Source organism: Danio rerio, chromosome 2, assembly GCF_049306965.1.
Source record: "Danio rerio strain Tuebingen ecotype United States chromosome 2, GRCz12tu, whole genome shotgun sequence".
NCBI lineage: Eukaryota > Metazoa > Chordata > Actinopteri > Cypriniformes > Danionidae > Danio > Danio rerio.
In genome coordinates this window covers 26,503,800-26,529,425 of record NC_133177.1, presented here as the reverse complement: position 1 = coordinate 26,529,425, position 25,626 = coordinate 26,503,800, and the positions used below count along the sequence as shown (strand labels likewise).

At 34.7% G+C, this 25,626-nt stretch overlaps 1 long non-coding RNA gene across 7 annotated transcripts in view; it reads right to left on the bottom strand.

The window, feature by feature from the left end:
• The window catches only part of LOC103910044 (uncharacterized), a 55,145-nt gene that overhangs the window by 11,273 nt on the left and 18,246 nt on the right, over positions 1 to 25,626 (bottom strand). For 2 of the 7 annotated variants that reach the window (XR_012391678.1, XR_012391657.1), the window contains 2 exons: positions 15,068 to 15,230; positions 13,238 to 13,901 (listed from right to left, as the gene is read on the bottom strand). This is a non-coding gene — a long non-coding RNA (uncharacterized lncRNA). Of the gene's footprint in view, positions 1 to 5,320; positions 7,358 to 13,237; positions 13,902 to 15,067; positions 15,231 to 20,285; positions 21,138 to 25,626 lie in introns of those variants that run through there. The other 5 variants (XR_012391676.1, XR_002455905.3, XR_012391666.1 and 2 more) reach the window with 4 other exon arrangements.

Here is a 25,626-nt window from a genome sequence, read left to right as displayed (position 1 = left end):
AAAGTCTTTAACCTTAATAACTTAATTATATTAAGTATATAATCAGCAAGACTGCAGGTGGGATTTTTTTTCCAGTGAATTTTTGTGAATTATCATTGGACCATTATGGGGCAGCAAGTGAGTGTTTTTATGAGTAACTGAATTATTCATCTATTGGAGCTACAGTATTTGTACAATTTAGAAACCCTTATTATTGGTGACACCGGTTCCTAAAAGGTGCTATAGGGTGCATTGATTTAATGTGTGAAAGTGTGCTCTGATAGTTATGTGGCTTAGATATGTTAAAACATTCTCCATGACCAGTTTTATGGTATCATTTAAAAGCACAAGATTTGTCTTGAAATAAAATCATGAATATTAAGGAGCTTTGCTCTAAATCTGGGTGAAATATAGGATGAATTATAGTTATACTTGACAAATGGGACAGACAGAGATGCATTTAGAGTTGTAGGTTTAATGTATAAAACATCAGCAGGAATTAATGCAACACAGGCCTATTGGGAATATGTGCACAGGGATACATTTTTGAGAACCAAGAAATATGTACTCGTGGTTACATATGGCTGAATTATTTGTGCAAAACGAACACTAAGACGCAGTACAGTTTGGTAACTATTTATTTTTTGTACTGTACTTCAGAATGTATATATGCTTTACTTGTGTTAGGAAAACTTTTAATTGGACTAAGGGGTGACCTCAAAATGTATAAAATAGTAGGTTGTCCCAATGCTATCTCACTCCACTTCGTAATTTTTTGATTTAGTGGCTAATTCATACTACTTTGTACAATGTAATTTATGCATTTTAGTACAATTTGCTCATCCTCTGATAATGGTTTTGGGGTGCGGTTTGGTGCCACGCTTTTTTTAAGCCTAATTTTTTACATTTTCATACAACTGAACTAAACTGAATTTGTACAAATTCACCACTAAACTAACAAAATGCAATACAGTTACATTTCCCCAGTTGATCAGGCTGCTTCTCGAATTTAATCTCAGTTGTGAAAAGCAGTTATATACAGAAGTACTTACAGATCAACCCAGTCAAAGTATTGTTTAAAACTACTTATAATATAAATAAAAGTCACTTTGTTAAATTGCAGAATTTTCTACATTTTCAAATGTTGTCTGAGCAGAGATCAAAATCCCATAATCCAATACAAAAGCAGAAATGAACAGAAAAACACCAGTGAATCCCAAAGCTATGTAGACAACTGTTAAAATCAATGATTTGAGATTTTATGTTCTGTATAATAATAACTATAATTCAGACCAAAAACTAGAATATTTACAAAATCATCCACAACACAATTCAATACAAGTTAAAAACTCAATTTGTAAATACACAAATCCAATTCATAAATTTAAAACACGATTCAAAAATACATAAATCCAAAACGTAAATTCAAAACACAATTTAAAGATCCAAAAATCCAATTAGTAAATTCAAAACACCATCCAAAAATAAACAAATCCAATTTGTGAATTCAAAACACGATTCAAAAATACACAAATCCAATTCGTAAATTCAAAACACGATTCAAAAATACATAAATTCAATTCGTAAATTCAAAACTCAATTAAAAAATACACAAAACCAATTCGAAAATTTAAAACACTTTTTAAAAATACACAAATTCAATTAAAATTCAAAAAACAAAAAAACAAAAATTCAAAACACAATTCATAATATACAAAAATCCAATTCATTTGGCAAAAAAATGTATGATTTTTCTTGTGAAAAACAGGTTTTGAATTTACAATGTAGATTTTGTAAATATGAATTGTGCTGTTCACAAAATATACTTTCACAAATATATTATTTTTGAGACTGATGGCTCCATAGTAGCGGCTTTAACCCTAAAGCTGTGTTTTTTTTTGTGTTTTTTTCAGGATCTCAGAGCTTTGCACAGGTTTATGGGTCTCACAGTGCCAAAGCGCACTTTATTTGCTCCTCATGTGCACAAGTCTGGTGCTGTTGAGTCACTCTCGATGGTTTTGATCAACAGAACACCATGTACTTCCTTTGTTCCCTAATACAAACCAAACACGAAAACAACTGTGCATTGTTATGTGAGGGATGAGGTTTACACGCATTACTAATTAGATGTAGGGTTGGAGAAAAAACAGCTCTAATCTAAATTTAGACCTTTCTTGGATCTGCTCAGAATAAACCCAGCATTTTCCATTTTCACAGCACATCCAACCTCAGGCAAATAACATATAATTGAAGAACCAAATTGGACTATTAGCAATGCATGATTCAGCTTGTTTGTGAATGACAGAGCGTTATAAGAAACACGACAAGCGGTTGCAATCATTTCTGAAGTAATAAAGCAGCAAATCTGGAGACTTCAGGTATTTCGCCTCAGTCTTTCTGACAATATTTGACATCCGCGATCAAGCTCTATTCAGCCACAGGCCCCACCAAGCCTGACAGGAGGCATTTGTGTTAGTGAGTGTTGTTTGACGCCAAACTTGAAATGATTTCCATCGTCTCTGCTGCCAGATTCTGCTTCAGGCCTCCTTTTGTTCTCCAGTGGGCATTGCAACAATTACGCGACTGTAATGCTAATGGTGGGTTATAATAGACATTGCACTGTTCCCTCCAGACTCAGGATCCCAATAGACTGAGATTACCTAGGCAAACCTCAGCACAGATGGGCAGTGGAGAAGTCCAATTGGTAACAGATGTGAGCCCCTTGAAACGCTGGCTTGGATACCACAGATATTTAAGACCTCAAGGCCATCACAATATTACCGATCAACTACAAATGCAGCACATGTTGTCATAAATCTAATAACACTTAATTATTTTAGAGCTGCATTGTAAAATCACGTTCTGAATGCAAACGAATGCCAAGAGTGCGTTTTAATATTGGGTGCACCATGTGACACACAAGTTGTGTATTTGGGTGAGGCCCAATCATGTCTAATAAACATATGGGAAAAGCATAATAAACCGAGGAGAATGGCTACGAACGCTTGTCCGAAAACCCCAGAGGTGAAGCCCTACACTCAATTACTTCTCTAAACATCCCGCTTTCTCTCCGTATGAGGCTGAGAGACTCACTCAAGCTGTAATCGCTCCGTATCTGGGCAGGAGTTTATTTACGGGGCTGAAGGAAAACAAAAGGGCATTTTGAGCCTAACTAAATAAACTGGCTATTAACCCTGTCCTCCACTTAAACTAATGGATTTAGCCAGTGTTTGCTTTTACTGATACTTGCACAAAGGGTGACATTTAAATGGTGTTAAATAGGTGTGACAAGCTCATGGATGTTGTTGTGGATGTTATACTGCTTTTGTCAGCTGAAAGGTGTCATCACATTAGTCACATTTTAGGGCCAGAAAAGGTTGTCAGATGTCAATAATGAGGAATTGGGGTATACTTCATTGGCAACACAATTAATTAAAGTACTGAAAGTATAAACAAAAAAGGAGTATTAAATAAAACTTACATCATTGCGAAAAGAGGCATAATTCATAGTTTTTTGTATGCTTGTCATACATTAATGCTTCACACATTATGTATTAGTCAAAGATAACACAAGTAAACAAATCATTCAGTTTTGTAAATGAGTCTGTGTGAAAACGTTTTTTTCCCCTATACTGCGTGGGACACCATTAGCAGCAACAACTACAATCAAGTGTTTTTGATGATTTGCAATTAGTCTGTTACATTGCTGTGGAGGAATTTTAGTCAACTGATCTTTGCAGAATTATCGTAATTCAACCACACTGGAGGGCTTTCAACAATGAACTGCCTTTAAAAAAATTTTTTGGCATCTCAATAGTATTGAGGTCAGGACTTTTACTAGGCCACTACAAAAACTTTTTTTTCCTTCAGCCATTCAGATGTGGACTTTCCAGTGTGCTTTGAATCCTTGTCTTGCTGAGTAACCCAAGTTCGCTTCAGCTTTAGGTCACTAACAGATGGCAAGACATTTTCCTTACGGATATTTTGGTACACAGCAGAATTCATAGATGGGTTCAACAAAAGCACATTCCACAAATTATCACCTGCAAAGTCTGTTTATAAAGTTTAATCAGTTTTCGTTAAAATTCCCTATGTAAAAAATGAATATGAGTTGTATTTCCAACTGTAGTTCTGTACAAGCTAAGAGAGCTGATCTGGCAAAAGTACACACATCCTTTACTTAAGTAGAAGTACAGATACTCATGTTTAAAACGACTTTGTAAAAGTTGAAGTACTGACTACACTTTTGTACTTAAGTAAAAGTAAAGACGTACATCCTCAAAAATGTCCAAAAGTAAAAAAGTAAAATGTACAATTTTAGATAGAAAGACCAGAGAAAGCCCACGCAGTATGATCGGAAGGGGACAAAAGGCTTAAGCAAAAATGTTTTTTGAACTGGAATGTGTCTCTCTTGTCTACCTGTGATCCGAACGAGCAAAAGGTGCCTTATTACAGTCTAAACAGGGCAGCATCAGCCATGTTAAATTCGCTGACTCCTTCTGTCACATCTGCTTAGTCATCCTAGCCTTTCTCATAGTAATCTTCATAAACTAACGCATGCATGGTGGGCGATAGCCTTGAAAAGGCTGCACAGTTCAGCACGCAGGCGCGCAATAAGGAAAAATAGACAGACTGCATCAAAACTGCATTCATATTGCGCAATGACAAGAAATATTATAGATCGTGCCACCAAACACATGAAAACAAAAGTAACAACCGTGGTTTAAAAAATGGAAGAAGTAGAAAGTACAGATATTTCTGTAAAAATGTAACAAGTAAAAGTAAAAAGTTGTAAAGTACTGATACCAGAAAATCAAGTACAGTAACAAAGTATTTGTATTTTGTTACTTTCCATCACTGAGCTTAATTAAGTGCACCATACAGGTATTTAGTCCTTTGTAAAGGACATATTGTCCTTTGTAAAACCACACGACTCACTCTATTTTTACTAAAAAAGAGCAAATGATAACGCATAAGCTAATGAATTGAGGTGTACCCTCTGTGGCTGTGTTGCGTGTTATTATGTTCAGCATCACCCAGGACTAAGCCAACTTTTGCTGACAAGTAGTATCTGGGTTCAGACCAGCCACAGGCCTCAGGAAGTTTTCTTCAACCCCACATGTTTAGTTGGCGGTCAGACACATCAGCTGGAGTTATATCCTCTGCTAAGCAGTTTCCACAGGACAGCACACCCAATTTAATGCAGATAGGAGGTGCTTCCAGACAGTTTTTTTTTTTCTGTGGTCACAGCTGCGCTTAAATTTTAGGCTGCCAATCTCAATGACTACTTTGTAAATAGCAATCTTTAAAAAAGTTAGTTGAAAAAAAAAGAGACTAAAATGATAATTTTATGCTATGACTTATTTTAATATATAAAAGTGCTGAGGTAGGACAAAACCTCTTTACTGTATGACTCATAATTGTTTGATAGATTGTCAGACTGTGTATAAATGGTGGGGGATGGCAAAAATTATTCATTATATACAATATATACACTTACCAACCACTTTATTAGGTATACCCGTCCAACTGCTCAATAAAGCATGATAACGTGCCATGTTATAAAGGGCGAATCATCTCAGACTGTTTTCTTGAACATGACAATGAGTTCACTGTACTCAAATGGCCTCCATAGTCACCAGATCTCAATCTAATAGAGCACTTTAGGTGTATGGTGAAACAGGAGATACACGTTATGGATGTGCAGCTGACAAATCTGCAGCAACTGCGTGATGCTGGCATGTCAATATGGACCCAAATATCTGAGGAATATTTCCAGTACCTTGTTGAATCTATGTCACGAAGGATTAAGGCAGTTCTAAAGGCAAAAGGGAGTCCAACCCAGAACAAAGTGGCCGGTGAGTGCACATTGTAATTGACCCTTTGCAAAACACCACTCTACTTCACTAGTGCTACCCTACTAATTTGTGCACTCTCCAAGAAAAAAGTTAATTTCTGAAGAAAAAAAAATACATATGGATTTCACATAAAAGCAGACATAAATATCCACTATATGTATACAAGGGATATATTCAGGATGTGAAAGTAATTCAAAATGAAAAAAAGAGATAGAAGCTATATTCTACAAATATCGTGATGGAAAGTTTGGATCTTGTACATATGATTACATGCCCCTTAACGGTCCAATAACAGCAAATTTTACTTTTACAACAGTCTTTCTTTTTTTTACATCAGTCTTGAATTCATTCATCAGATGACAGTGCCACTGATTGACAGTTGAGGCTAGGATGAAGGATACAATTGTATATTGCCTTGCCTTTCTGGATACACGCAATCTGGGTGGAAAATCCCATAAAGCTGTTTATGCTAACCACCTATGTTACTCTACTATGATGCCTGTCTGACAAAATGGCATAAAGTGAGGGTATAAATAATGGAGTTATTTTATTATTAAATACTGGAAATACTGGAGGGGGGACCACTATGGGGTGTTCGTCAGAAACCAATCATCTGAAAGAGTAAAAAATCGGGCCAATGAAATGCCAATCAGTTGGCGGCGTCAGCGTGCACAGCTGGTGTAAAAGACAATGAGTCATACTATAAAGTAGCCGCTAGTGCAATGCTCGACATCCTTTTGAGCTGAAGAGACTTTCACGCTCAACAGCTAAGGGACAATCATTGTGGCGAAGGTACATAGCATTAACGTTCATCCCCTCAGGGAACGAAGGGTTACTTAAGTTACCGTAGCGTTCCCTTTTGGATGGGGAACTCCAATGCTATGTGGAAACTTCCACTTTGGGGAAATCTATGGAAAACACCACAACGAAAGAACCTTACCGTGTCCCTGGCGAAGGGTGTGCCACGCAGTAGAGCGAGTGCATCTACAACGCCGCATAATGCAGTCTTCCAACGTGTCCCCTGGCCCTTACTGACCTTACTTACCTGTTCAGGTTTAGCCATATTTTACGGGGATACAAAAATAACCTAGTAAAAAGGGTTTTTAATATGACAGTTTGTGGAGAAAGCGTTCAGTCCCGATAGGGAGGATGCTGCGGAGTTCACCTGCAACCCAAGGAGGGGAGACCTGGTGACAGCCTGTGGACTAGCCCTGAAAAGGGAGGAGTACATAAAAGAGGATGGTTGAGGGGGGGAAGAAACCTCCTCCTCTGAGTCCGCAGAGAGAGTAGGTCCTCTCTCAAAGGGACCCACCAGGGGGGGAGAGTTCTGCGAGTTGCGAGGAGGGAGAGTTCCGATTTCCAGGTTCGTTTGGGCAAGAGAGGCGCAGCTGGCAGGACCTGCTCCTTGTCCTCCTTGACCTTGCACAGTAATTGTCGAGAAGTCCTCTGAGTGATCTACCAAAGCATGGTTTCATTGATTTCATCAACTCCCTCAATCACCTGTCAAACCTGTCTTCACCCTGGTCATATAAGCATAAATACAATACATATATAACTCTCTAGATACACACTTTAGGTCGCTACTGTTTCAAAAACCATTTGCAAGTCTGGCACATGATTGCTTTTGGTTTTCTGTGACTTCAGGCCAGTGGGTACTAGATATTGATATGGGTTTTAGGGTTTTGACAAATCCTGCAGCTAACCATGACCAAAGTTTGATTGTGTATGAGAAAGCATCAAGTAACCTGGCTTTTGTACAGGAAATGGAGATATATTGCCCCTAATTGTAATTAAAAACATGAGTGAAGTCTCTGATGGGAACATTTTCCCTGAAGAATGTTCAGCTTCCACTAACTGGTGTGCTCAATTCATTCACAGATGACAGTTCTAAGGCCAACCACTCATGAAAGCCCTGTTTAAAGTGCGTTTATACAACAGTTAGTTCTAGTCTTCAGATTTGATTGGTTGAACAATGTTTTAACAGCACTGATATACAATGCTAAAGTTTTTCCACTGAATTGTGGATAATTGCAGAACAAATGGAAAACACTGTAATTAAGTTTATGATTATTACACACTTTGCTCATGATTTTTTCTATATAAACACAATAAACAAGTCTTTTAAGAATTTTCAAGTTTAAATGCAATCACTAAATGTAAAAGGCCAAGCATAGGCTATGAATAAACTACATCTTAATCACATGACTTCAACATCACATCAAATCACAAATGACACCATATTTTACCTATTTCTCCTAAAACACAGGCGTTGCTCTGCAAAAACAATCTGCATTTACATGCATGCCTGAAAATGGATAAAAGATGTATTATTCATGCTAGGCCAGTAGTTGCCCATGATAATGGTATAGTTTCAAACATGCTTTGAAAGACTATTGAATATGAATATGAATATTTTAATGAACCCTCTACCGCATAGTGTTGCCATATGGCAACATACTATTTGTTCATTTCCCTGCCCCTATTTATTTAAAACCAAAGTTCTAATTTTTTGGGGGTTGGAAATAGTTTAGCCGGGTTATTCTCATGAAACCAGTAAAACAACATGGCACTTAAGATATACTTAAGTATAAAACTTAGTAATTTGTTAACAAAAAAACATTATAATAAAGACAACGCTGTTCTCTACGAAGCACAATGTGTAATTTCAACATAATTTATTTATTTTTTATCATTTTACTGCATTTTCTACTGAAATTCTCATTACCGAAACGTGTCCATGCATGTTTGAACGTGTGTTATGTTGTAATTTAAACAAATTAGCATAAATTTTTTTGAATAAAAACAAATTAATTGTTTTAATAGTTTATCTTGCATGACAAAACAAATAGTTTACAGAATATTCATGTATAATAACAATTAGAAAAAAATTAAAAATTAGGTGTCCGTGACAGATGTTCTCATCCTCCGCAACCATTTTAAAGTCCTGTTTAAACACACATAAAGAGTTTAAATAAAGTTTAATTTTGTATAAAGAAGCACATGGGCCAGTTGTTTTCAGATGACTGCCAGAAAAAAAATCTTTTTTATTTCTCCAGTATAATGTAAATAATGTAAAATTTTCTCCTGCCAAAATGGTTACACGACTTTTTGATTATCATTACCGAAACAGGAAGTTTTCTACATTTACATAATTGTTAGATTTGCAAATTTTTACGAAAACAAACTTTTTTAAAGACTTAAATTTTATCCACTGAGATTTTTTTTAAAATCATCATAGCTTCCCTATTATTTGCAAAACATATTGAGGCACCTTATTCTCCGCAACTCTTTTCTCATATACCGCAACCATTTGGGGACAGTTGCGGTAGAGAGAACATGTGTTTCGGGAATGAGAATTTAAGTAAAATTGCATACTAAATTCAAATAACTCTTTTGAATTTAATGTTAATTTTAAAATGTACTAACTGTTTATATTTTGCTTTGATTTGTTTCAGTTTAAACAGTCAGCAATGAAAAAAAGAAAATCTTTAGCAAAAGCTAGGTTGGAAAAAATTGTACAGCAACCCAGAACTACTTGAGGAGTATAGAAGGAAAGAAAGAGAGAGGTTAAATTTGAAGATGGCATAGCAGGAGTAATTACTAAAAGAAACGCTCTACAGTGTTAGGAAATCTAATCATTTAAGTTAATAATTTATTTTTGATCTGCACACACGCAGTGTACAAATGCGCATACACACACACAAACATACACACACACACACACAGAGGGCCCTATTATACACCTGGCGCAATGTGGCGTAAGGCGCGACGCAATTGTTGTTTGCTAGTTTCAGCTTGGTGCAAGAGTCGTTTTGAGCTTTTGCATCACGCTGTTTAAATAGCAAATGCATTTGAGCTCATATGTTCGCCTATAGGCATTCTGCTCTAAAAAGGAAGGCGTTCTGAGGAGCATTGCTGGTGCGGTGCTATTTTAAGAAACTATAATAGATTTTTCAATAGACCAGAACAAAGTAAATTGTAAAATATTACAAAGCATTTTAGATTTTCGATTTAAATAATTTTCTAGCCTACATAAATATAAAAAAACAATACCTTCATGCCTTCTTCATCTCGGGAGGCTTTTTCAGTTCATTCATAACAATTTGCTTTTGTATAATGTTAGCATTATTAGCAGTATTATTTATTATCTACATATTTATATTTGTTTTATTAAAAACAAGCTTAGATTTGCCCAACTGTCAGGTTTTAGACCATATGGGGCATAGCATGTGTTTTAGGATATAACTCAGTTTTTTGACCACACTTCATTATTATTGTTCATTTTTTCATTTGCTGGAAATTAGAACTGAATTTAGAAATAGTTCTGAAACAAATCTTTGCGCTTAACAAACAAAATTAATAACTTACAGGCTAATTGACGTCTGTGCATAAAAGGTTTTCCTATTAGATCATGCATTACGACACAAAGCAGATTTTTCCATCCTTATATTAGCAAAAGTGGATTCTGACACACCCTGAATGCGTTTACCCCCTACGCTTTGCATTTTGCGCATGTATCGTCAAAATAGAGCCAAGAGTGAGAAAGAGAAAATAACCAAATATGTCAAATATAACATTTATAAAATATTTTGTTTGCAAAAATACTAATTCACCATGATTCTGAAAAAAGATGCTAAGTGGGAAAAACAAACACACTGCATCATACAAAACGTTAAGCCTTTTGTGTAGTCTCTTAATAGCCATATGTAGTTTTTACGGTAATCAAAATACAAAACTTTACATTTCAAATCACTTTGTCAAACAACAAATATCGAAACTTTGTCAGAAAGAAGTATTTTAGCTTCTCTAGAAAGGAATTCCCAAGCAGCATTGTAGATATAGTAATACTAGAACCTAGTGTTTGCACCATGTCATTGCATGAGCAGAGGGTGCTAATCTTCTTTTTGAATTTGTTTTTAAATGGCAGTCTTTACTTTACCTGGATATACCAAGTGTATCTGTCTGTGGACTGCAAGACAGGCGTAACATGTAGTTGCGTAACTTGTAAGTTAGAGAGGCGCAATTTGCAGTAATGGAGATCCCATTGAACCATGTGAGATGTCACAACGAGATGTTGTTGGCAAGATGGTGGAAATACTTACAAGAGATCATTTTCACCAAAGTTTTCTCCAAATTTTTCCACACCCAATTAATTTGATATATTATTATATTTATTCATTTAGCAATTCGCTTACGACTTTGAGCACATCAAGTATGAAGTATACGGTTGGGTTTAGGGTTGTGGCTGGTATAGGCGTTAATCACTGTGATGGTTGGGTTTAGGTGTGGAGTAGGTGTAGATGTTAATAACTGATGGGTACATCGCCATCATGCCGACAACATAGAGTGACATGTGCGTCTCCATGATTTTAATTCTGCCTCTACTACAAGTTATGCCCCCTTCATGTTATGCCCCTGTCTTGCAGTCCGCAGACAGACCCTACTCGGAAATACGGCACTAATTTAAACTTAATAAAAAATAAAAAATGTTTATTTTTGGGCAAAAAATTGTTTTCAATTGGGCAAATGCATGTTAATTTACTGCATAAATATACATTTTTACCACAATCCCCCCAAACAAAATTCAAAATAATAAAAATATTACAGTGTTTCCTCTAGGATTTTTTCCAGCTGTGGCGGCAGGCCTTTTACACAGATCTACCAACAACCTGTGATGTTATTTCAATGACAAATGTCGTAAGCGCAGTATTACAAGTCGAGATCACATTTATGTAATAGCCTACAGCATGGGGATCCCTTTGCTTGCGCGCCGATTTCCTCTGCTCGTGCACAAAACTTCTTGCACATCCCCTCAAATATTAGCCGCTTCAAGAGCATGCAGATCTTCTTGTGTGCTCACAAATGAACGCTGCTGAAGTGTGATTTAGTGTGTTTAAGTCTCCAGCATTTATAAGATTTGCTAGGAATATTTTTGAATGTCTCTAATAGGCCTACAGAGCAATATTTATGCATCCTGAAGTAAAGTGAAATGGCTATACGTCGTGTTTGCTGGCCTCACGCATCATGCACCTGTCAGTCAGACAGTCAGCACATAACCTTAAGGGTAAACAAATGATGCACAGCACTACTACGGTTACAAAATAGTTTGCACTGTTATAATTCACTTACCTTTCAGTACGTTTTGGTGCGAGTATCACCCGCTATTAAAAAAATAAAATGTTTTGAATGAGAAGCTGTAATGTAGTCGTGGCGGGATGAATTTTGGCATGGCGTCCCGCCATGGAAGAATGAATGTAGCGGAAACCATGTATTATATAAATATGATTGCTAAATCATTTTAGCTAAATATAATAAGCTAAAAACTGTGGGTACTTTAGTTGTGCATCCCTTTTTGACTGGCTAAGCCCACAAATTTGATTCCCAAATAAGGGACACCAGAGGGTTAAAGCTGTACTAGAGACCACACTATCTAGTGAGGATGTTGATTTATTTCAGCTTATCCAAGCAAATGGACATTTTTCTTTGAAATTAAAGTTATGTTTTAAAGCACAAATAATAAAGCAAATTTGAAATTCTGTGTTGTTTTTTCTACATTAAATGTTGAACAAAATCTAATAATATACTTAAAATGATTAACCTAAATTCTGCAACCTGTTAATCATTACCGCAACCAATGTTCCTTAAGAGATATTTTGCTTTTCAATGCATGTGCATAATCTACAAATTATGTCCTTTTAGGTTAGCCACATTATTTTGAAAACACATCAGGTTTTATTAAAATACATTAAAAAAAAAGTGTTGTCAGTTGTGTACGGTGTTTCGGTAATGAGAAAAACAATAAAAATAAAAAACCCTGTTAATTTAAAAATAAATGTTGTTTTAGAATCTAAAATAATTTCACATCACTGTTAATGATCCCTTTTTAAAAAATGTCAAAATGAATTAGCTTTTTTGTAATAATCATTTTAGCAGACTGTTGCGGTAATGAGATTTTTTTATTACTTGTTTTGGAAATCATGCTCAAAAAGGTACTAAATGATGTGTATATATTTTTAAATTAATGTTGACAAATGCTCCAGACTTTGTTTAAATTATCTGCAAAACCAAAATTTAATTTAAACATTTTTTTTAAATTCATGTTTGAAAATTTTTAAACTACATTTTCGTGAGAATCACCCAGCCAATAATGTGCTTTGGTTAAGTCATATTATGTGCAGTGTTTTTCTGTGGTGTGATTTCTGACAGACTGGCATTTATTGTGAGTAGTTGCTAAATGCAAATGAAAATTTCAATAAAAATAAAGGATCAACTCATGTCAGATCCCCCAAAAAATCTGAGAATTCCTCTCCAGTAAGTTATGATGACATATTTACAACTCAAAAAGGTATTTATCAAGTTATTAAGTAATTAAATCAATTAAATCAAAACAAACAACATTTCAAAGAACAATTTTTTAATTATAAGGAAAGTTCATTAAAAAAAATTTCCCCAATTTTTACAGCACTTTAATTTAAAAAAAGAAAGAATTTCTTAATTTCTAAGAAAAGAAAAACATTCAAATATTTTATTTATAGATCTATTATAAAGCGTGGAGTAGAGGGTTAATAGCTAAACGCTGAAAATGGTATTGTTTAAAAGACTCCTGTTTATGTAATGTAATTTATTACAGTTTTTTGAAGTTACTTAGTCTAGGCAAATGTTTAAGACCACATGCTATGCACAACCATCTTAAATGAATTATATATTAACATTACCCAATAGCCAAACTGCATGTTGTATTATCCAGCATGCACAGGATGTTAGATTGACATCGTACCCCAATGTCGTGGGAACGTTGCATTTTGTTTGGAAATTAAAATCAGGTTGATGTCAGGACTCAACGTCAGGGCGACGTTAATGTCCAACGTCAACCTAAAATCAACCAAATATCAACGTCTAATGATGTTACAGTTTGACATTGTATGGACGTTGCCACTATGGCATCTATCAGATGTTGGATTTTGGTTGTCATACCTGATGAATAAATGTCAGTATTTGACGTCAATATGTCGTTGGTTTAAGATGTTGACTCGACATTGGATTTTGGTCATTTTCCAACACAACCTAAAATCAACCAAATATCAACGTCAAAATAATGTTGTCAGACGCTGGCTAGACATTGAATTTAGGTAACCTGACGCCACAACCTAATTCTAACCTAATATTAACGTCTTATGTTGTGTGCCTGCTGGGTAAACATAATCAATTCTAACATAAGACATTAGAAGTGTCACATGCTATATATATATAAGGTAAAATTCACCCAAAAATGTTTTTAAAAAAATGCGAAATCACATGTGAGCTGATGCATTGTTTGTTTACTACCGAGAAGACACAATCATGAAACAAGAAAGGGTCCAGGGGCACAAATGATGTCTACTTTAGTGAACAGAACTTGCATAGGCTGTGAATAACAGCTAATAAAGTTGTAAATAACGTTCAGTTTGTTGCACAGAGCGATCATTTGGGAGCCGCGCGGGAAGTATGATTTGCAAGTATGTTTTTTTCTCAGACCGACAGCTGTCATGACATGAGTGCACTCAGCAGTGAAAGTGAAACCAAAAGCGTGCACATCATTTAAATGATAATATCGCAGTTATGATCATTGAGTTATGATAACGACAAGCATGTTTTTTCCTTTATATAGCCTGTATAATGTTAAATATATTGCAAGAGGGAATCTGATAATGACAAATGTCTCATTTTACCAGTGAAAAATAAATGGCCTATTAATGTTGTCAATGACTGATTGCAAGCATATGTCTCAAACATAAATATTCAACTTCAGAATTATGAAGAGTTGTATTCTGATGCCATCCCTTTACTGCGCATTAACGACCAGGACTTATATAAAGCTTATTCAAATCCACCACTCCAAGTCTATACAAAATGTAGCCTTTTAACCAACAGTGGAGCTACACATAGGCCCAATATTATTGTTGTTTTACCATATGTTTGATAATAACAATAATAATAGCCTACTCTTATTAACCTTTATTTTACATCTACATAATCTTGAGAAAGTCATGATCTTGATTTTAAGCAAAACAAAATTGTGATTCTTATTTTACCCAGAATTGTGCAGCCCTAGACATAAGTACACCAGTAAACACTATAAAACAGACAAAATGGGGATGTCCAACAAGTGACCACTGACGTTAAGAACGGTATAAAGCAGATGAAATCAAGATATCTTCTGAGTGATGTTAGCAAACATTAAAAATAGATACCTTTAGACGAGGTTTGCAACGTTCAGAGAATGTCTCATGTTTGCTTGACTGTCTCTTGTCAGTGCAACGAGTTCCAACGTAGGTCTGTCCAGGCCTGGTTCACGAGTTGAAAAGAGCACCATCGAAGGTCTCTGCATCCCAAACTCACAGCAGATGTTGAGAGCTGCAAACACACAAAGGAAATCAAAGCACTGAACAGGAGCGAAGAAGCTATCAGAAGCTAGTAAGAGAGACACGTCTTCCGGAGTGAGGTCAAGGTTTTTGAGCATGTGGACTCTTTAAACACAGTGATTAGTGAAGGTTGTCAATCAAAGATGTGGCAGTGCGTGAGTGTAATACACATATGCAAGTACATTCATGTTCTTTTTCTTTGGCTGTTTCCCCAAAGCCTTTCTTTATCAAGCATAATGCAATATCTTTTTGTCGAAGCTGAGGGCCAAAAGCACCTCTGAACTCAAGCTGCTGTGTTCTTGGATCTGGCTTGATATTCTTTAACCTTGTCTTGGGGAAAAACCCAACTGGCAATTTCCTGTCTATAAATCATGTCAGGTTTCTGTCATGCTCAGCAATAGATGGATTTTATAAATTAAAAGCTTTTCCCAGAAAAAATATCAAAGGATGTGTGTTTAAAATAGTTTAAACATGATTTATGGTACATGATTACATGCATACATGATTTATGATACATAATGCAATTCACAGCGCAGATTATTTGCTTATCTTTTTTTATTTTTATTAATATACATTTGTTTTAAATTGTTATTGTATGTTGTCATTTTTTTGCCGTTTTTTTTTAAATACAATACAAATTATTAAGGACTTTTAGATGAAAGTTTTAGATGAAAGAATTCTGGGTTTTCCTACTTTGGGATCTAAAAGGGGCCAATGTATCCAGGGGCTGTATGTATAAAGCTGCTCAGTGTAGAATTTTACTCTTAAGTGTGTCAAAATTGTAAGAATGACTTCACTTTACTTTTATTTCTAGACTTAAGATTAAGTGTGATTTATAAAGGTTCTTAAGTGTTAAGACTTGGTCTTAGCTCCTGAATTTTTAGGAGTGTTTGGGATGCATCTTAACCTAGTTAGGAGTAACAAGATGGCAGCAGAGTGGAGGAGACCACGCATATTTCAGGAACAAAAAATGTGTTGCAATTAAATAATGGCAGGGGTTTGCTAAAACTTGATCGTGAAGGTTTTCTTTTTGTAACTAATCTAGTCAGAAATGCAATAACTTCTCACACTCTACGAAACAATGCCTTAACTGCAGAAATGAAGGTAATAATGACACTGCGTTTTTTTGGTAACTGGAAAGATGCAACAGTGCATCAGCAATGACTTAGGCCCATCACAATCCACAGTCAGCAGAGTCATAAACAGCACTACAGCAGCAGCACTAACAACACCAAACATAATAAGGCAGTTCATTGACTTTCCAAGTGACCTCCAAACTATAGAGCAAGAGCAAGCAGCTTTTATGAGGATTGTGGCCTTCCCTGGAACCTTCTCTTTCCTTGTTGGAGCCATTGATGGCACTCAAGTTCGCATAATTGCTCCGACTGTAAATGAGGAGGCATATGTCAGTAAAAAAGCATTTCACAGCATCAATGTTCAGGTTGTGTTTGATGCCAATTACAAGATTCTGGATTTTGTGTTAAAATGGCCAGGGATAACACATGTTGCTCAGGTTTTTTCAGAGAGCGGCCTCACTGGGTTCTTTGAACAAAATTATGTATACAGTTGAAGTCAGAATTATTAGCCCCCCTAAATTTTTAGACCGCTTGCTTATTTTTCCCCAATTTCTGTTTAAGGGAGAGAAGATTTTTTCAACACATTTCTAAACATAATAATTTTAATAACTCATTTCTAATAACTGATTTATTTTGTCTTTAAAAGACACTTTTTAAGACACTTCTATACAGCTTAAAGTGACGTTTAAAGGCTTAACTAGGTTAATAAAGTTAACTGGGCAGGTTAGGGGAATTAGGCAAGTTATTGTATAACAGTGGTTTGTTCTGTAGATTTATCAAAAAAATATATAGCTTAAAGGGGCTTATAATTTTGTCCCTAAAATGATACATAAAAAATTCAAAACTGCTTTTATTCTAGCCGAAATAAAAAAAATAAGACTTTCTCCAGAAGAAAAACTATTATCAGACATTCTGTGAAAATTTCCTTGCTCTGTTAAATATTTTTTGGAAAATATTTTAAAAAGAAGAAAAATCGAAGGGGGCTAATAATTCTGACTTCAATTGTATATATATATATATATATATATATATATATATATATATATATATATATATATATATATATTCATTCATTCATTTTCTTTTCAGCTTATTCCCTTTAATAATCTGGAGTTGTCACAGCAGTATGAACCGCCAACTTATGCTGCATATGTTTTATGCAGCAGATGCCCTTCCACTTACTCAACACTGGGAAACACCCACACACTTCTGCATTCACACGTACACTCGGCCGATTTAGCTTATGCAATTAAACTATACCACATGTCTTTGGACTGTGGGGGAAACCGGAGCACTTGCCAACCCTTGCCAACATGGGGAGAACATGCAAACTCCACATACAAATGCCAACTGAACCAGAGACCTTCTTGCTGTGAGGTAATTGTGCTACCCACTGCGCCACCATGACACCCGATGTCATGTAAACATTACTGTAAAAAGTCATTTGACAAGTTTTACACCATATTTTATAAATAAATTATACAGTCTTTTTTCCCTAATATCCCATTTTTGCTTCCTCTCAGTGTGCCATGACAAATTGATTTGACATTTGTCTTCAGGCATCATTTTAGAAAGAACTATGGCTTTATGGATTTGGCCTGAATTCGTCTTTTGTCTTAACACACTAGTAATGTATTCAGTCTTAGAAACACAATTATCATATTTTCATTGATGGAGCCATGTGTTTTCCATCAGATCTCCTCATTGTGCCAGCACAGTCTGGCGCAGAGAAAGTCCTCACACTGTGACTAACACTCGTTCTGTCTGCAGGAATCTGTATTAGATATTAATAGGCAGTGCTGTGAAGTTGAACCTTAGGTGTGAGCTTTTTTTTAAAGTTCTAACATGCTCTAAACTGCTCCCTTTCTCATATAATCCCATACAAATTAATGTGGGAGTGTCACAAAAATGGCAACAAAATTAACAAAAATTAAGAAATAATTCAAGAAAAGTATACCAGTTGCAAGAGCAACAAATATTAACTTGATATCTTGATCATTTGGACAAGTGGCAGACGGTAGATTTTTCCAATGATTCATCTGTGGAACTGCATCTCAATCATCACAAATACTGCAGAAGACCTATTGGAGCCGACATGGACCCAAGATTCACTAGAAATCAATCAAGTTTGGAGAAGATAAAATCATAGTTTGGAATTACATTCAGTATGGGCGCATGCGAGAGATCTGCAAAGTGGATGGCAGCATCAACAACCTGAGGTATCAAGACATTTGTGCTGCCCATTAAATTACAAACCACAGGAGAGGGCAAATTCTTCAGCAAGAGGCATTGAAGATAAATCCAAAGGATCTAGATGAACTCTGGGAGTCCTGCAAGAAAACTTTCGTTGCCATTCCAGATGACTTTATTAATAAGTTATTAGAGTTATTGTAGAGATGTATGGATGCAGTCCTCCAAGCTCATGGGGATCATACACAAAATAATTATTTTCCACTGCACCATGACATTAAATTTTATACTGTACATTATTTCTGTTAAGTTCTGTTAAGCAAAGTCAGACCTAACTGTTGTAAATAATTTTCCTAAAACTTACCTTACCTAAGAATTTTGTCAGGTAGTGTTTTGTATATACTGTATGTATGTATGTATGTATGTATATATATATATATATATATATATATATATATATATATATATATATATATATATATTTGCAATCAGAATTTTTAAACCCCCTGAAATATTAGCCCCCCTGTTTTACAGCTTAAAGTGACATTTAAAGGCTTAACTACATGTATGTTAATTAGGTTAAATAGGCAGGTTAAGGTAATTAGGCAAGTTATTGTATAACGATGGTTTGTTCTGTAGACAAGCTGAAAAAATATAGCTTAAAGGAGTTAATAATTTTGTCCTTAAAATGGCTTTTAAAAATTTTAAAACTGTTTTTATTGTAGCCGAAATAAAACAAAAAAGAATTTCTCCAGGAGAAAAAATATTATCAGACATACTGTGAAAATTTCCTTGCTCTGCTAAACATTGGGAAACATTTGGGAAATACTTAAAAAAGAAAAAAAAACATTCAAAGGGGTTTAATAATTCTGATTGCAACTGTGTGGGTGTGTGTGTGTAAGTATATATATATATATATATATATATATATATATATATATATATATATATATATATATATATATATATATATATATATATATATATATATACACATACATACATACACACACACAACACAATATAATATAATATAATATAATATAATATAATATAATATAATATAATATAATATAATATAATATAATATAATATAATATATCCACACTGAATCAAAGCACCTTAAAGTCAAGTTTGCTTACACTTAAATGCCTCTGCTATTTCTCAGTTTCAAGTGCAGCTCTGATCTTTCTGAATGGGAAACATCAATCAATCAATTCGCATTAATGGTAGGTCTGAAGCTTGAGTAGCATCCCAACACACTGACTGCAGTTCACACAACTATACACACAGTTCTGGTTTTAAATAAATCAGGTAGTGTGTTCACATTACAAATTCCAAAATGTGTGAAATGACAAACATCTTTAAAGGAAGTCTTGTATGGCGTAATAAAACTTAAATGTAATCTCTTACTGAAATATTTAGTAGAATATACATAAAATGTTTACATTATTTAAAACAAAATCCTCGTCCTTTTATACATTTTGGACTAAATGGCACACGATTGTTTAGTAGGCGTGGGTTACATTTTGCATCGTTGATGCCAAATGATTGCATTCGGTGATCTATTGCTGTTACATATTGATATTTGTACTGCAACACAAATCAAAAAATTTAAATACAGACAACATGATTGTATTATTACGTTTGAGGGCAACATGAGAAGTGATGCCAGTCTTCCCAAAGAAGAGAAAAAGAGAATGCAATATCCCAGCTGGCAACTTGAAGTGAAAACAAATATTGGCGTTAAAAAAAAAAAAAAAAAAAGTCAAAAATTGATTACAGGACAGTGAATTTAATATAGTTTTGACATGCACGTTTACATGCATTGTAAGGTTAAAAAATCCAGTGTACTTTAGGAATCTGGAACTGAACCTTTCAGATTGTTCTTACATTATAATACTTTTTGTGTTGTTATTTTGGTGATCAAAATGGGATGATTGGATGTTTTATGGATGTCAATGTTTTTATTAAATCGATTTGCATTTTAACATCATGCATTACATCATCTCATTTTGACATCAAGGCAACAGTATCTGGCAGCAGACTTGCACATGCAATCTGAGACTCGCACAATGAGACACATGCACTCATTAGAGCTAATGTCCCTGTAAGGGGGTACAGTTAGGGACAGGGTTATTTAAAAGCATTGCATGTAGTGCCAGATTGCATGTGCAACCATCAAGGTGCCCACTGTGATAAAAATTATCAGAAATCTAATGTTTAGTGGGATATATCAATGCTTTACCAATAAATAATTCAATAAATCAATCTCTCACCTGCACTATTTTAATAAACACTGTTATTGATTGTGGCGACACGATGGCTTAGTGGTTAGCACTGTTGCCTCACAGCAAGAAGGCCACTGGTTCGAGTGCTGCCTGGGCCAGTTGGCATTTGTGTTGACTTTGCACGTTCCCCTGTATTGGTGTGGGTTTCCTCCGGGTGCTCCGGGTTCCCCCACAGGCCAAAGACATGTGGCATAGGTAAATTGAATCAACTAAATTGGCTGTAGTATAATTGTGTGAAAGAGTGTGTATGGATGTTCCCAGTACTGGGTTGCAGCTGGAAGAGCATCTGCTGCCTAAAACATATGCTGGACAAGTTGTCGGTTCATTTCGCTGTGGTGACCCCTGTTGAATAAGGGGACTAAGTCAAAGGAAAAATAATGAATGTTATTGTTTGTTATTACAGACAGCAAATTTGAACAGTTTATAGGTTTCTGTAAATAAACGAAATAGTAATTGACTTAATAGAAAACACTTAGTTATTAACTAAAAATGTACAAAAATTAAAAAATGCCTCTGAAAATCACTTTCAGGGACATAAATTGCTAAGTAATTCTCCAACCATGATCCACAACAACTGTCTCGCATCTCTGTCTAAGTTACAGGCTCTGCTCCTGAAACCATAAAAATCCAAAGCCAAAAGAGGAAAGCTTTGAAACCAAGCCTGCAGATAAAATCTGAATTTAATAGACAAATGAGGGAAAATTGGATTAGCGATCCAATCTGCGCAGTCATCTTACATCTGTTTTTGGGAAACTGCACTGCTCGTATCACCGCCTGTGATCTGAGTCCTCCACGCTGCCATTGGCCTTCATCACTCAATAACTGGGCTAATGGCCTAACACTTCCCATTAATAAATGACTGCTCCTCTTGGCCTCTCGCTCCTTCAGAGGTGATATTCATCATCGCTCTTAATTTTGTTTATCTTTTCATGCTCTCTCCCCTCTGCGATGCCCATCAATTAGCTACCTTGGCCTGCCTCTTCGTGGCCTCAGCCCGTCGTCCCGCAGGGTCATAGGGTTAATATAAGAATGAGCCTAATTTCCAAACAGCTTTAAGTCCCGTGAGCTATCTGGAATGTGAAGAGGTGATTCTTAAATGTTGCTGTCCAGGCCAAGACGATCAATATATCATGGACAAAGACAGTCGAGAGGATAATATAAAGTAAATGAGCATTGTTGCTGTGTTTCAGCTCTGCAGTTAGAGTTGTTATTGGCCCATTTGCTATACATTGCAGCACTGAAGTCAGAGAATAACAAAACATTAATAAGATCACTCTCTGTATTTGGGATCTGTTGTTTGTTGTTTTAGATTTGATACTGTTTTCATAAGTTTATTATTTTGGGGGCATGCTTTTCAGTCAGTAGGAAGGAAGAGGTTCTCCACTGATCACTTTTCACCAATTTATTTTTTTTTATATATTTTTTTTATTATTAATTTCAATGAACACTTTTTTTTTTGCATTTTACTTTTTTTTTTAAGTCAAGCCATTTAGTCTAAACTAACATGCCTTCACATAGAAGTGACTCTTTTTCAACAGTTTTTGGCTCTTTTTCAAATTGTTTTTCCACACAATTTGTAATTGAATTTAATTTATACATTTTATATCTAATTTCACCAGTTTTTGACACTCAAACAAATATTAATTTAATATACAAATTTGTTTAAGGTAAGTGGTTGCAAATCATTTATTTGGGCTTAATTTAAACAAACAAATTAAGTTGAACTTTGCTTTAATTCATTTGTTTAAATGTAGCCCATATAAATGTATTGCTTACCACTTACCTTAAAAAATAAATAGATGAGGTGCTTGGTGTGGTCTGTAAATGATTGAAAAATATGTTCCTTTGGAACCAAAACTTTGTTAATTGCTTAAATATCCTGAAAATGTGTCAGTTAATGCAAACAAACAAACAAACAACAACAAAAAAAAACTTATAGATATCAGCTTTTTACAAACTAAACGTGTTATAACTTTGGTATGGAAAAATACCCTAAGACCTGTTCTTGCACAATGAATAAAGAAAATGTCTAATAATCTTGCTTTTGAAAAATGAACATACATAATCACAGGTAAAGCAGAGACTTTGAAAAAGGGAGGTGTCCATTCAATTCTTTTCTAAATGAATATAGATAAAAATTGGATGTCTTCGGAAAGATGACTATAATTTAAAATTCAATGTAATAATGTTTTTTTGTTTGTTTTTTATTTGTATTTTTTAAAAATATTTTATAGTATTCTGTTTTATAATTTATTTTAAATGTAATTTTTGTCTAACAAATGTTGGGGGTGGGAAATACATTCTGAAATATCATAAAAGTTGATATTTTGTACTGTTTGCTGGGTTCTGTAATATATTTAAAATCAATAAAAAACAAAGTTAATGTTTTTTTAGTAAATACAAATGAATAAATTTTTTTCAGTGTACATGTTAATTTATGCTATTTTAATTTATCATTTTATATCACTTAACATGTTACAAGAGGTCCTTTATAAAAATACATTTAAATGTGGAATTTAGATTTAAAGTTTTAAGATTTAAACTTACAAAATCACCTATTTTCTCTGCAGATCATACTTGAAATATGATTATTCATAAAACTCAAAAACTTTTGAGGCAACTTCAAGACAGGTGCGTTACTTATTTGCTCTTTTTAAAAGGGTTGATCATAATTATTTAATTATTTTATTTTAATTTAAAAAATTAAGCGTGAGATATTTGCTTGCTACCGCAGTATTTCATCTTCATAGAGAAGCACTCTACAAGATCTGCTTTTAATTTAGCCGCTTTCTCTCCAGACAGCTTGGAAAAAAAGTGTAACATGAGACGTAAAAAGACTGTGAGATAAATACAGCGCAGTATTTATTTATAACGCCGCTGGCCACGCATTAGTTATAGATTGTAGCTTTTGACACAGTATGTAAACGAAATTAGTTAAAATAATTGGATTACAATAAATCATTAATAACTACTGGACAAGTTTCATCGCGCGCTGAAAGGGAAAGTTACATCTTTATTACGTGCATTTGGAGGAGACTTAAAGTCAAGACAGCTGGACAATGTAAACTGCGAGACATTTGTAAAATGTAATTGCGGATTAAAAGTGCTTTGAATTTAGTTTTAGACATGTTTTAAATTAGAAAACCTAAAAAGTAAAAGTATTTTTTACATTTCTAAGAATATAGGCCTAGGGCAAAAATGTTAATTAAATAACCTTATATTATTTTTTATTAGGCTCCTAAATTTATACACTTGTTTTGTTTAATGTTATGCATTTCTCCAAATATATTGTGCATCTATATAAAAGCATGTTATGAGTAACGGGATATAAGACCGCCTTTTTTGTAATGCACACTAGGCCTATTAGATATTACAATGATTATTATAAACAGTTCTGGAACGTTTTACATCAGGATCCTTGTAAGATCATAATTATTATCCTGATAAGCGCCTATTGATTTGGATGAACGTGGATTGATCAATTTAACAAATAATCTGCGCAGAACTGCTACAAAACGGGTTTCATTTTATGATAGCCTATCGTGCTCTGTGTTGCTGACAAACCACATCACTGAGCGAGAAAAAAACTACAGAAAAAATATAAAAATGCAATTTAGCTAAATAACATGAATTAATAGCCTAGACTATAACCTGCCAAATTTTTTAGGCCAACCTAAATGTAGGCTATGGGCCATGGCCTGTGATTGATCGAAAAGTCTAAACTGATTAAAGAATACTCATATAGATATATATGATAGTCTATTATAATAGATTAGAATACAATAATATTCATATGTTTATATTGCAATGTTTATTTTCCTGACTGTAACGTTCGTGAAATGTAGTTCTAAAATCCTGAGGTAACAAATGTAACAATAAGCAAATCAGTAGGCTATTTACGACTTAGGCTACATTGTTATATGTGTCTGTTGTCATTTTTAAAATATCGTTAAATGAGATATCAATGTTTCGATCAGAGTTTCAAAGTTTTCACTTCATTCAGCTTTTCAGCTGTAGGCCTAGCCTATATTTTACAATTAGGCAAGGAAAAAGTATGACGGATTGCCACAAACCTAATGGCAAGATACAAAATATAGCCTATTGAAGTGAACAAAAATAGTCTGTTTTATAGCTAGTTGGATCTTCACTGATATTAGCATTACCACACGACCAATATTTCTTTTGCCTCCTAATAATGCACTGCAAGTACGGCTCATTAAAAACAACCGCTGTGATATTTTATCATACGCCAACAAATAGGCTTCTCTTTAACTTTTCCAATGCTGATTATTTTACTTTATTCAGTCTATATTACAATTTTTTTTTATTGCCTACATTTCGGTAAAATATAGAGCTTGCTCGACGATGACGTTTTATTAACCTACTGTAATTTTGTTTTAGGGCAGAAATGTACTGCTTTATCTGTATTCACAGATATAGCCTTAAGTCCAGCACATAAAGAAAATCATGTAATGGAGGCTGATTAAAAACGTTTCTTGTAGCCTATACAGGCCTAGTTTTGTTTCCTTGCGTTCAAAAAAGGCAAAAACCCTCATTCTTCACAACGACTCGAGGTTTCGATATGTGGCAGATTTAAGGGCAGAGTATAACAATAATAATAAAAGCAAAGTCTCGCGCTGGCACCAGGCAGCGAGCTGGGCTTCGAGGGAGAAATGGGATCTTGGGGGAAACTAATGATGAAGAAAGATCTCCTCAATCCAAGCTCCTTAATTAAATGCACGGAAAGAAGGAGAGAGGCTCTGCACATCTGGATTCAATCTGCGCCCCTTTGATGGCATCAAGTGTTCTTTTCCCAGACCTCGGAGGCTGA